The sequence below is a fragment of the Artemia sp. Qi Xiang Cuo genome, chromosome 12, assembly GCF_049724085.1.
Source record: "Artemia sp. Qi Xiang Cuo chromosome 12, ASM4972408v1, whole genome shotgun sequence".
NCBI classification, from domain to species: domain Eukaryota; kingdom Metazoa; phylum Arthropoda; class Branchiopoda; order Anostraca; family Artemiidae; genus Artemia; species Artemia sp. Qi Xiang Cuo.
In genome coordinates this window covers 19,468,095-19,481,238 of record NC_142805.1, presented here as the reverse complement: position 1 = coordinate 19,481,238, position 13,144 = coordinate 19,468,095, and the positions used below count along the sequence as shown (strand labels likewise).

The following is a 13,144-nucleotide window of genomic DNA, read 5'->3' as shown; positions in this document are numbered from 1 at the left end:
CGCAGAACCTTTTGTTTTTTATCAGAGGTTGATGCAGTATCAGGTTCTTGGCTAACGTCCTTCTAAACTCTTGATATTACATGAAAATCCTGACATAATATATCCAGTTGCATCAATTCACATTTTTGTGCGGAGGGGGGGTGTGCAATTTTGTAAGTGATATCATCATGATTTTATAAAGGGGGATATTCAACAGAATAATCTTCTTTGTTTTGTATGACGCCATTTATGGCTGTAACATATTATATATAAGCCTTTATATATTATGACGTCATGCATCAATATAAAAGGATGCAAAGAGTCAAGTAATCTCAGTGTGATAAAATTAAAGGCTCGAAAAAGCCTATGGCTTTTTCTTAATTGGAATAGCAAGAGACGACCTGGCTACATCCTATGACCCTGACGTCATTGATCAGTCTTTAACATGAAATATGCAGTTTTTCGTAAAAAAAACTGATTCTAATTTAAAAATATTTTTTTTAATTAGAAAACGTTTTTAAACCAATTAATTTCCTTTAAAATGAGCCATTGAACAACTCTCTACGATGTTCCAGTGCTGAGCTATCTGTGGAAAAAAAAGAAAAAAAAAGATGCCGTTTAGGCAGAATGCTGTAGTAGCTGCCACTTTTCTTGATTTTCCAGCCAATGTATTGCCTTTGCTGTTCAAGCCAAGGGATAGAATGTTTCCTATATAGGGGTTTCGGACAAGGCGGTTCTAATGGTGTAATTTTGTTTTTGATCTGACTCTTTTTTTTAGGAGTTATGGGTTTTTATATTTCTTAACATTGGACGTGATCGTCTCTTACTAGGTTGCTAGCTACCACTACAACCCGGATAACATCAATTGCTTCTTGGTCGAGCCGGTTAAGGCATTGTTCCATTGGTGGAGAAATCTCTTTCGATTCCTAAAGCGGACAAAAATCTTTAGATTATAAAAGTTCCCTGTGGAAAAAAGTCTTGAAGAAAATGTCTCGAAGAAAAAAGGGGGAGAAAAATCTTGAATAAAATGATATATCTCTGAAAGTATTACGTAACATCCCACGTGTGTGACGTCCTCAGTTACAATCGGGGATTTCTCGCATGACTGACGGGCCCTGACATCTAATATATCACGCGAGAATGTGTCATCCTCAGTTACAACAGGGGGTTCCCCACGGGCCCTGAGCTCTAACATGTCACGCAAGAATGCGTCATCCTCAGTTGCAAGCGAGGGATCCCCACAGGCCCTAATCTCTAGCATGTCATGAGAGATTACGTCATTCTCAGTTACGAGTGGGGGTTCCCCACTTGACTAGCTGGCCCCCCGTTGGAATTGGTTGCTAGGGTCCCGGTGGAATTGAATGTTAGGAACCCATTGGAATCGACTGCTAGGGGCCCCCGCTGAAATTACCCACTAGGGCCCCCGTTGTAAATGGTTGTTAGGAGCCCGGTGAAATTGAATGCTAGGTCTCCCGTTGGAGTTGGTTGCAAGGGACCCGGTGTCTTGAAGGTTCCCTACTGGGGAGGGTCTCTCAAGGTCCCCCCCCCCCGCCCCCCCGCGGGTTTTTTGCAATCAAAAACTATGAGGTCACGTGTACGTTTGCCTGTTGATTTGGCAAGGCCCTGAAAGTTCTCCCTATTATGTAACAAACACCGGTGTCTTGAGAAAGTTTCAAAAAAGTGTCGGGACTGGGATTCGAAGGGGGTATGGGAGTAATTGGCCCTCCGGAGACATCAGGCTTCAGTTCTTCAGAAAATTTTTACAAGCTATTCAGTGTAGTTATTTATAAAAATAATTATATAAGTTTCATTGGTATCATGGTTTTAGAGAAAAAGACATCTAGTAAAGAAAAACCGCAGCACATTTTTAACTTATTCAGCTGCCTTATTCTCTGAGTGTCGTCTCTTACTACTCCAAGTAAGAAAAAGCCATAGGCGTTTTCCTGTTTGTATAGCGCGGCACTGGAACATCATAGAGAGCAGTTTAATGGCTTGTTTTAAAGAATTACAGTGAAAACAAACTATAGCTTGTAGTAACTGAAAAGAGTGTGGGGGTGTGTGGAGTGGTTATAAAATTATGGCTGCAATTGTACCTGCAACCTAGTAAAGCCAAACCGCACCCCATGGTAACCAAAATCAAAAGTTATATTTCATGATGCTATCAATATTTTTTCTGTTGTGCTGTGTTTTAAAGTAAATGTTTTGGTTGGTCGGCTTAGATACTTTTCTCAGTTTTCTTTAATTAAAAAAAATTAAAATAAAACTTGTATTTACTTTACAAGTTTCTACCACAATTTATTCTTTGAAGAATAATTTGTCCGAAAAATGTATACAGCAAAGAACCGAAAGAATAAAGCACAAAACAAAAGTATAAAATCCATTCTCTATAATGGTTGTTAATCTCCAAAAGTTACTCCAAGTTTGAATATTAATTGATGAAGATTTCTCCGGAGACAGTGTAATCCCTCAGATAATCATGGTTACAGCTCTAGGTGCAACCTAGTAAAAGGCGGACCGCAGCCCATAGTAACCAAAAGCTTAAAAAACCTTTTTTTAGAAGAAAAACGTTATTGTAAAAGAAAAAAACTCCCGAGCAGCATGCGTTCTTTGGAATATATATTCCAAAAAAAATCATTACCGAATTTCATTTGCTAAGGATACACGCAATGTCTTTTTAAGGCATGAAAAAAAAACATGAAAATTTTTTAGGTTCAGCCCAGAATCGCTAAAGTTATTATGTAAACTTCAAAAATATTTATGGTGTCCGAGCAATAATTTTAATGTTTTAATTCATAGTACAAAAATACCTAAAAAATTTTAAATTAGTTTGTTTTTTTGTTTGATAGAAACAACTCAATACATGATTACATGAGTTTGAACCCTCAAAGATGAATTCAATGAATGAAACCAATCAGTCCAAACGGTTTCTAACAGACTGTACTAAAACTGAGCTATCGAATACAAATATCTCACCAGTAGACATTTTTGATGAAAATCCAGCCACAAAGGAGCTGACTAACCAGCTGAAGAAACTACCATACAAAACAGAAGAGGACGCCGCAAATCAGAAGAATAAAATATCTTTTCAGAATGACGAGAAACGATCAATATGCAATAATCTTAAGAATAATCTTGCCATACACATGAGAACCCACACCGGTGAAAAGCCATTCAAATGTGACGTATGCAAGCACTGTTTTAGTCAGAAGAAAAATCTCGTCATACACATGAGAACCCACACCGGTGAAAAGCCATACAAGTGAAATACATGTAATAAGAGCTTTTCTCAAAAGAGTCACCTCATTCAACATGTGAGGATCCACACTGGTGAGAGGCCATTCAAGTGTGACGTATGCAATCGCAGTTTTAATAACAAGAGTAATCTTGCCATACATATGAGAACCCACACCGGTGAAAAGCCATTCAATTGTGACGCATGCAAGCAAAGTTTTAGACACAAGTATACTCTTGCCATACACATGAGAACCCACACCGGTGAAAAGCCATTCAAGTGTGACGTATGCAAGCGGAGTTTTACTAAAACTAGTAATCTTGCCACACATATGAGAACCCACACCGGTGAAAAGCCATACAAGTGCAATACATGTAATAAGAGCTTTTCTCAAACTAATAACCTCAAAAAACATGTGAAGATCCACACTGGTGAAGAGCCATTCAAGTGTGACGCATACAAGCGTACATTTAACGTCGAGTAATCTTTCCATGAATATAAGAACCCACACCGGTGAAAAGCCATTCAAGTGTAACGTATGCAAGCACAGTTTTAGTCAGAAGAATACTCTTGCCCTACACATGAGAACCCACACCGGTGAAAATCCATTAAAGTATAACATATGCAAGCACAGTTTGAATGACAAGAGTCATCTTGCCATAAACATATGATAATGACATGGTATGTGAACATATACAAAATATTCAAGGGTGGCCAATAATAAAAATTTAATCTTTACTTCATAGTTTGAATAAGACATGTCCAGACATTTTAAGAGAATTCAGGATTTTAAGGTGGCCGGTCCGAAGCCATCTTATCTTTGCCTGGAAGAATATTATGAATTTTAAATTTTTTAGATATATTTGTAATCAAATATGGACAGGAGAAAGAATATATATATATATATATATATATATATATATATATATATATATATATATATATATATATATATATATATATATATATATATATATATAAATATATATATATATATATATATATATATATATATATATATATATATATATATATAAATAAATTATATATATATATATAAATAAATTTATATATATATATATAAATAAATATATATATATATATATATATATATATATATATATATATATATATATATATATATATATATATATATATATATATATATATATATATATATATATATATATATATATATATATATATATATATAAAAATTAAAACATAGATATATATAAACATATATAGATAAATATACAAACTACATCCAACGACTATGACGTCATTGATCAATATTGTAAATAAAAAATTAAGTTTTTCGTAAAAAATAATTAATTAAAAAAAATTAAGTACAAATAGCACTATATCTAGAGATTTCCTTTAAAATGAGCCATTGAACAGCTCTCTACGATGTTCCAGTTCCAAGCTATCTCTGGAAACAAAACAAAGAAAGAAAAAAATATCCCGTTTGTGGAGAATAACGTGGTTAAAGTCAATTTTCTTGATTTTCAAGCCAATATATTTCCCTTGCTGCTCAAGCCAAATGACAGAAAGTTTCCTATACAGGGTCATCGGACAAGGCAGTTCTAATGGTGTACTTTTTGTTTTTATCTGACTGCATTTTTAGGAGCTATGGGTTTTTTTATTTCTTAACATTGGACATGATCGTCTCTTACTAGGTTGCTAGCTACCGCTGCAACCCGGATAACTAACCTATGCTATAATTAAGTAGTGTATAAAATTTAGTATAGGCAAGAGGTCGTTCTTTATTATAAAATCTTTCTTAACCACAACAGTGCTTCATGGACTTTTCTCAGATCTATTAGTGCAGTCCAAACATTCTTGTTGTAAGTAGGCTGACGATTGACAATGACTACAAAACTATCAATTTTAAGAAGTTTTTCAGGCTGAATATCTGCATTTGCTTCCACATCAACAGGTAGATATACTATTCTACCCTTAAGAGCGTCAACAAGTTTTGTTCTAGGTCTCTTCAATGCAGTTACTTGCCCTAATCTGACGATCGTAAGACAAGGCATTACAAATCGAATCATTGCCATTTCAAAATTATTTAAAAACTTTATGCGTTCCGGTGTACAGTCGATATGAAGGTTATTTAATACTGATCGGACATTCTCCTGACTTTTCAACATTTTCCCAGCACAGTAATCACAGACAGAGAATGAACCTATGACATCCTCTTTCCAACCTGTACAATGAATTAGCTGTTTTGTGTCATCTTTGGGTATGTCCTGTTGGAGGTGTTCTAAAGTCGTGGCCAACATTACATCAAAACCTTTCTTATTTGAAAGGGATCTTAGACTCTTCAATTGGTATTTTGCCTTTATCTGCTCGCAACTGTCACAATACATTGTGGGGTATACATCCCTGGTGTTAGCTACCTTATCAAGGCTCTCACCGAATAAGTTTATTGTTGTATTTTTATCGACAGAAACTCTAATATTGCTATCACCGTAGATGACGTCTTGACTACTACAATAGAGTCTACTTGACACTCCTTCTAAATAATCACTTAGTTCCTTGTACGAGCCCTCGACTTTTAGTAGATTAATATGTTGTATAATCTTAGATTTTGATACTGCCTTATATACGCTATTGATGAAACAGGTCAAGACAGGAAAATGTGGGGCTAGTGCCCTTAGAGAACGCAAATAGCTCTGACATCCCTCATTTGGGCTACAGTATAACGAATGCCCATGCTTTCTTGTGTCCCTGTAATTGATTTCCCAATAATCCAATTCGCCAAAGTAGAAATTAACCACTTTGTCAGTTGAAACTTTTAATGCTATATTATTTTCAAGGATATCAAAAAGAATTTGACATAATTCAATATCCGTCGGATAGAGCTTGCAGATATCAGGGTGACATTGCCAAGTAAAGTGCTGCCCAATTTTTGGTTTTGAATGTTTACTCAGATTGGTATAGGTGACTCCAGCCATCATAATTTCCTTGTCAGACCTAGTTTCAGAGCATTTTTTTATAGTTGTCTCGTACTTTCCAGGACAGTTTGTTCTACTACACAGAGCATTTTTTGCCAAATATTCAGTAGAACTAAAAGAACTGTTTAAAACACAGTTAGAAATACTTTTTTCTTGAGTCGGTGTTCCAGTAATTTGTTCTAAATCATTAGTCTTACAAACACATATACTAATAACCCTAACAGGCTCGTTTTTGCCATAATTGAAAAACATTGCTTTTTCTTCGTTGTTCATAGGAATTCTTGTATACATATTTTTATTACTGCTACACAAACTGCAATTGCCCCTTCCAACATTAATATATGAATTTTCTAAGAAGTATGCCTCCGTATATTCACAGTGCTGTCTAATATTTTCCATTGCATCTATAAACTGTTCCGCAGTTGCCAATCCATACCTTGGAAGCTTTTCATTAAAATGACAACATTTCTTTTGGATATTACTATGAAGCTTTGCCAAAGCATTTCTAGCCGACTTTTCAACAGCATCCGCCCTTTCAAAGATAATTTTAATCTGTAATTTTGAATACTTTTCGTGATCCTGGTAAAACATGCGTAAAATGTTTCTCAATTTACGACGATCAGCCTGCATTTTTGCCATCTTCTTGTTTTTCTGAATGTAATTTTTCCCTTTTTCCTTATGCGTTCTTCGGTACAACCTCGCAGAGAATTTAATTTTTTCATTATAGATTTTGTCACCCCAGTATCTACCCATTATTCTAGTAGCAATTTTTTTCTTATGTTCGTTTCGATAATCTTTATTGTTATCATACTGTTCCTTGCTCTTTTGTTTGGCTGTCTCAATTTTCCCTTCTCGATACCCCTGATCCGTAATATACCTCTGTTTTGCTCTGTCATATTTTATTTTCTTAAATCCTGGACCACAAGACATCTTAGTAGCAATCCTTACGCGTTCTCGAGCTTTATTGCGTTAAAGTTAAAGTCAATTTTCTTGATTTTCAAGCCAATATATTTTCTTTGTTATTCAAGCCAAAGAATGATAAGTTTCCTTAATAGGGGTTTTGGACAAGGTGGTTCTAATGGTGTAATTTTTGTTTTGATCTGACTCTTTTCTCAGGAGTTAGGGGTTTTTATATTTCTTAACATTGGACGTGGTCGTCTCTTACTAGGTTGCTAGCTACCGCTGCAACCCGGATTTGATTGCTTCAAAATTCAAATATCTTTGAAAAGACTGCAGTATGAAAATACATCAAAAATGCAATTTTTTTGACAAAATTGATTCCACTTTAAAAAGTATTTTATTTTTAATTACAAAAGTGACTAGATGTTGCAATTTCCTTTAAAATGAGCTATTATACAGCTCTCTATGATTTTCCAGTGCCCAGCTAGTTAAGGAGGAAAATCAAGCGGAAAGAAAAAAATATCCCGTTTGTGGAGAATAACGTCGTTAAAGTCAATTTTCTTGATTTTCAAGCCAATATATTTTCTTTGTTATTCAAGCCAAAGAGTGATAAGTTTCCTTAATAGGAGTTTTGGACAAGGTGGTTCTAATGGTGTAATTTTTGTTTTGATCTGACTCTTTTCTCAGGAGTTAGGGGTTTTTATATTTCTTAACATTGGACGTGATCGTCTCTTACTAGGTTGCTAGCTACCGCTGCAACCCGGATATAGGGAAGAGTTTGATCTTTATTATATAATTTCGTGTTTTTCTATTCACGTCATAGCTCTAATATAAAACTATGATGACATTCATTATTTATCTAGTAGGGTTTCAGACAAGGTAATTCTAATGATGTACTTTTGTTTTGATCTGACTCTATTTTTAGGAGTTTTGTTATATTTCTTAGCATTGGACTGATCGTCTCTTACTAGGTTGCTAGCTACTGCTGCAACCCAAATTCACATATATATTTATTTATGAGAGGCAACCTGGCCGAGTGGTCCAAGGCACTGGTGTTAGCCACCAGTCTCTTCGGAGGCGTGGGTTCAAATCTTACCGCTGGTATACGATTATGTTTGAAAGACTGCAGTGTGAAAAGACATCGAAAATGCAGTTTTTGGTGGAAAAATGTATTCTCTTTTAGAAATAATTTATTTTAGTTACTATAGATTTTTAACCCAATTAATTTCCTTTAAAATGAGCTATTGAACAACCCTCTACGATGTTCCAATGCCAAGCTATCTCTGGATACAAAAAAAAGAAAAGAGAAAAAAATATCCCGTTTGGGGAGAATAACGTGGTTAAAGTCAATTTTCTTGATTTTCAAGCCAATATATTTCCCTTGCTGTTCAAGCCAAGGGACAGAAAGTTTCCTATACAGGGATTTCGGACAAGGCGGTTCTAATGGTGTACTTTTTGTTTTGATCTGACTCCTTTGTTAGGAACTATGGGTTTTTATATTTCTTAACATTGGACGTGATCGTCTCTTACTAGGTTGCTAGCTACCGCTGCAACCCGGATGATAGTTTTTTAATATATTTTCAACACATTGTAAACAGTAACCTTTGATTACTGTAAGCATCATCTATTTAATGGTTCCTTATAACACTCCAGTTACTAAGGACTGAAGATCTTTCTTTAATGTAAGGACTTCAAAATTCAAATTTGGCCCATTAGGGCTTGTGATAGTAATTTCTCGAAATAAATATATATCTATCCATCTAAACTTGCATAGTCCCTATAAAGAACCATATCGATCCTTTATGCATTAAAACGATTCAATTGAAAATTGCCATTAGAATACGTTTATCAAAATCTATTTATCAGTATATACACAGTTTTGTGGAAAAATCAAATCAATGAATACCTTACTACAGCACATTGGATGAAACTGTGCCTCATGATTAGAGGTTTGCGGGTTCAAATCCGCCTGTAGTAAGGGATCAATATCGAATAAAGGAATGATTCCTTAATATAACTAGTGAACAATCGTATTCACTGAAGTCTACTGTGACAAATTCATCTATTTTCTTTTTAGTTTCGTTTAGGAGTATATTTCTAATAAATTGATAAACATAGAGACACAAACTAGCTAGGTTTTTTTTTCATTTCTTTGGCTTCTCTATGTGCTAAGGAAAGCGTTTCCTGCTTTAAACTCTGTTTAAACCTATCTGTTACGAGGACGAGGATTCTGCCATTTCTTAAAATGAGGGATTCAAGATTCCTTTGGAAGTTCTTTTGTTGCTGGATTTTTTTTCTTTTTTGCAAAAAAACACTTGTCTCGTAAGAGAATAAAAAATAACAGGTGTTTTTACTACAGTTTTGTTAAGTACCAGTACTTCGTAAGTTGTTAACGTCAGCATATCCAAAAGGTTGTACGTTTTATGATACTTTTTGAAGACTGGACATAGAGATCGAAAACAAAATCGATCCAGCTCCTATATCACAGGATTTGAAGCCCTTGTTAGATCCCATGTATAGTAGAAAATCTGCAGTCTCCTGTATTTTTCTTATGGTTCCTAAATTTTCTGGACTCAATTTATTTAGACTTCTGAACACTGCCTGACCAAGAGAAGCCCCTGAATGGTCAGGAGAAGAGACTTTGGAATAGCTAGAGATGGAAGAAAGTAGGTTTGGCGATCGGAACTCCCCATCTCCCATACCGTCGATCAAAAATATTTTTTGCTTGTCAACCATTCCTGGGCAGTTATAGGCCATAAAATTTTCTTTTAAGAAATCAATGTCGTAAGTATCGTCTTTGGCACATAGATTTTCCTTTTCTTTTCTAGTCATTACAGCAATAATTATCGCGTCAATTCTGTTCGAAGTTGTGCTTCGGGAAATTCTCCGTAACTCTTCTTGTATCTGACTTTTAGAAAAAATTTTGCAGATTTCCACTTTAAATCCTACAACTTTCAAAATATTCTTTAGCTCAGAACAGGTGGAGTTCATATGACGCAAAGGAAACCGGGTTTCCAAATTCTCCGAGTCCGATTCAAAAGTATCATTTTGAAATATGACAGTAAATTCTCTTAGCTTCTCTTTGATTGTGTATCTAACACTTCGTATTGGAACGTTAATTTTGATAACTTTTTCCTTGTTCATCTTTGAAACATCAATTGTAAAAATTACTAGAAACCGTGGTTTATATGTATTAGGTGACGTCATTTATGTGCATGAGATGACGTCATTAAATGCCCCTGGTTTGCAGCCAAAATAGACTCGCTTGTCATGACGTCATTCAACATCTCGTTTCTCTTAATCTTTCAAATTAGACAATTAATTTGCGATAGCGTCATATAGTTTTTTTTTTTAAATAAGTGTTGAATGATTACATTTAATTACAAGGATATTCCAAGAAAGATGCAGTACGATATAAATTTTGAAAAGAAAAAGTTGCTTTATTCAATAAATGGCTTAAATCTTAAAGGCAAAGTTGGTATGATAATATGGTACCCTCTTTATAGAGTGAATTTTAATAACTACTACATGAGATCCTCTTGACTAACACCATTTATGATCGACCCTTATGCCCCACTATACAAGTTTGTATAGGCAAAAGTTTGTTCTTTTTTGTAATTACTATTACTGATTAGGCATCATAAATATTTTTGAAGTTTACATAATAATTTTAGCGATTAAGCCAAAAAAGAAAATTTTGGTTCCAGGAGTTTCGGTTACTATTGACACAAGTAGCTATTATTACTATAGAGTTCATTACCATGAACTGTTTTATTGCTTCAAAATTCAAATATCTTTGAAAAGACTGCAGTATGAAAATACATCAAAAATGCAATTTTTTTGACAAAATTGATTCTACTTTAAAAAGTATTTTATTTTTAAATACAAAAGTGACTAGATGTTGCAATTTCCTTTAAAATGAGCTATTATACAGCTCTCTATGATTTTCCAGTGCCCAGCTAGCTGAGGAGAAAAATCAAGCGGAAAGAAAAAAATATCCCGATTGTGGAGAATAACGTGGTAAAAGTCTATTTTCTTGATTTTCAAGCCAATATATTTTCTTTGTTATTCAAGCCAAAGGGCGGTAAGTTTCCTTTATAGAGGATTCGGACAAGGCGGTTCTAATGGTGTACTTTTTGTTTTGATCTGACTCTTTTTTAGGAGTTGGGGGGTTTTATATTTCTTAACATTGGAGGTGATCGTCTCTTACTAGGTTGCTAGCTACCGCTGCAACCCGGATCGTCTCTTACTAGGTTGCTAGTTACCGCTGCAACCTAACTGACAAACACCATTTATGATGAGCTATATCGGTCCTTTATGTAACAATTTTTTTTAAATTGCTCAAAAAGTAAAATTTACAAAAAGTAAAGCCTACGGCGTTACTTTTTGTTTTGATCTGACTCTTTTTTTAGGAGTTAGGGGTTTTATATTTCTTAACATTTGAAGTGTATAATTCTTTACTATGACAACCAGGATGACGTCATTTACAACTTGGGTTTCTTTTTATGCTATATCATTACAAACAGGAAAAAGCCTACGGCTTTTTCTTCTTTGAAATAGTAAGAGACGATCCTCAAGCAATCAAGTAGCTATCTAAGTCCAAAATATGCAGTGGTATGTTATTCCAATGATCGTATTTTAATGCAATTTTCTTGATTTTCAAGCCAACATATTTCCCTTGCTGTTCAAGCCAAGGGACTGAAAGTTTCCTATACAGGGTCTCGAACAAGGCGGTTCTAATGGTGTACTTTTGTTTTGATCTGGCTCCTGTTTTAGGAACTATTAGTTTTTATATTTCGTAACATTGGACGTGATCGTCTCTTACTAGGTTGCTAGCTACCACTGCAACCCAGATTAGGTTGCTAGCTACCGATGCAACCCGGATAATTGACAAACACCATTTATGATGAGCTATAATCGTCCTTTATGTAACTACACCTGGAACCACCATACATCAGTTAGTATGGGAGAGAGATCGTTCTTTACTGTAAAAACCACAAGTAACTACCCCTGGAACCACCAAATATCAGTTACTATGGCTGAGCGATCGTTCTTTACTGTAAACTACACCTGGAACCACCATATATCAGTTAGTATGGGAGAGAGATCGTTCTTTACTGTATTTTAGAAATAATTTATTTTAGTTACAAAAGGTTTTTAACTCAATTAATTTCCTTTAAAATGAGCTATTGAACAACCCTCTACGATGTTCCAGTGCCAAGCTATCTCTGGAAACAAACAAAAGAGAAAAGAGAAAAAAAATATCCCGTTTTGGCAGTATGTTGTAGTAGCTGCCACTTTTCTTGATTTTCAAGCCAATATATTTCCCTTGCTGTTCAAGCCAAGGGACAGAAAGTTTTCTATACAGGGGTTTCGGACAAGGCAGTTCTAATGGTGTACTTTTTGTTTTGATCTGACTCCTTTTTTAGGAACTATGGGTTTTTATATTTCTTAACATTGGACGTTATCGTCTCTTACTAGGTGGCTAGCTACCGCTGCAACCCGGAAAACAGGAAAAAGCCAACGGCTTTTTCTTCTTTTAAATAGTAAGAGACGAACCTCAAGTGTACTACCCCTGGAACCACCATTTATCAGTTACTATGGATGAGAGATCGTTCTTTACTGTAGCAACCCGGATAACCTATACTATAATTAAGTGGCGTATAATATTTAGCATAGGTAAGAGGTCGTTCTTTATTATAATTTGTTTTGATCTGACTCCTTTTTTAGGAACTATGAGTTTTTATATTTCTTAACATTGGAAGTGATCGTCTCTTACTAGGTTGCGAGCGACCGCTGCAACCCGGATAATTACAAACAGGAAAAAGCCTACGGCTTTTTCTTCTTTGGAATAGTGAGAGACGAACCTCAAAGAATCAGGCAGCTAACTATGTCCAATATAAGTAAGTGTTTGTTCTTCTGATGATCATCTTTTAATTTGGCGTTTCTTACTAGGTTGCTAGCTACCACTTAAACCCTGATTATGTAATCGGTTGCTAGCTACCGCTGCAACCTAGATATTCTTATTTCTGCTACTATGGGCTAAGTTTCGTTCTTTCATGTAAAACTAGCA

The 13,144-nt window shown here is 34.9% G+C and overlaps 1 protein-coding gene and 1 pseudogene across 1 annotated transcript in view; one reads left to right on the top strand and one right to left on the bottom strand.

Annotated features, from left to right (window-relative positions):
• Window positions 1–13,144, bottom strand: part of LOC148945869 (two pore calcium channel protein 1-like) — a 175,617-nt gene that overhangs the window by 23,966 nt on the left and 138,507 nt on the right. The gene's annotated exons all lie outside the window — the stretch shown is intronic.
• Window positions 2,868–3,882, top strand: LOC148945871 (uncharacterized; annotated as a pseudogene).